Here is a 1,469-nt window from a genome sequence, read left to right on the forward strand (position 1 = left end):
AGACTTAAGCTAAAGCCAAATAGAGATTGTCCTCTTTTTTTTTGGCCCTTTAGACCATGCAGGGTAGTACATTGAATGCGGGAATAGGGTGCCATTTGGGACTCATACTGAGTCCCCATACATTCCTGCATCCTTCATAATTAATTCCAGTGTCTATTCCTGACAGTCGAAATGCATGCTGGGGCTGGGTTCTATGGTGAATAGTCTATGAGAGTGTTTTCTCAACGGACCTTGTGTGTTTTGGCACAAGTTCAAGAGAAAAAGATAAAGTCGGCCAACAGTCCCATGAGTTAAAAACTAAACACTGGACAGATTTATACTAAACCTTTGATGGGGGCTTGAGATGTCTGATTATGTATGTCTTCCCTGATGCTCAGACCCTACACCCCAACCCGAGAACTCTGCTCTGACACCTCTTCCCTGATGCTCAGACCCTACACCCCAACCCGAGAACTCTGCTCTGACACCTCTTCCCTGATGCTCAGACCCTACACCCCAACCCGAGAACTCTGCTCTGACACCTCTTCCACGATGCTCAGACCCTACACCCCAACCCGAGAACTCTGCTCTGACAACCTCTTCCACGATGCTCAGACCCTACACCCCAACCCGAGAACTCTGCTCTGACACCTCTTCCCTGATGCTCAGACCCTACACCCCAACCCGAGAACTCTGCTCTGACACCTCTTCCATGATGCTCAGACCCCTACACCCAACCCGAGAACTCTGCTCTGACACCTCTTCCATGGATGCTCAGACCCTACACCCCAACCGAGAACTCTGCTCTGACACCTCTTCCCTGATGCTCAGACCCTACACCCCAACCCGAGAACTCTGCTCTGACACCTCTTCCCTGATGCTCAGACCCTACACCCCAACCCGAGAACTCTGCTCTGACACCTCTTCCACGATGCTCAGACCCTACACCCCAACCCGAGAACTCTGCTCTGACACCTCTTCCACGATGCTCAGACCCTACACCCCAACCCGAGAACTCTGCTCTGACACCTCTTCCACGATGCTCAGAACCCTACACCCCAACCCGAGAACTCTGCTCTGACACCTCTTCCACGATGCTCAGACCCTACACCCAACCCGAGAACTCTGCTCTGACACATCTTCCACGATGCTCAGGACCCTACACCCCAACCCGAGAACTCTGCTCTGACACCTCTTCCACGATGCTCAGAACCCTACACCCCCACCCGAGAACTCTGCTCTGACACCTCTTCCACGATGCTCAGACCCTACACCCCAACCCGAGAACCTCTGCTCTGACACCTCTTCCCTGATGCTCAGACCCTACACACCACACCCGAGAACTCTGCTCTGACACCTCTTCACGATGCTCAGACCCTACACACCAACCGAGAACTCTGTTCTGACACCTCTGGTCTCTTGGCCCCTCCCACCTCTACAAGGAGGGCAGGTTCCGCTCAGCCCAGTCCAAGCTCTTCTCTGTCCTGGCA

This window comes from Salvelinus namaycush, chromosome 3, assembly GCF_016432855.1.
Source record: "Salvelinus namaycush isolate Seneca chromosome 3, SaNama_1.0, whole genome shotgun sequence".
Classification (NCBI taxonomy): Eukaryota; Metazoa; Chordata; class Actinopteri; order Salmoniformes; family Salmonidae; genus Salvelinus; species Salvelinus namaycush.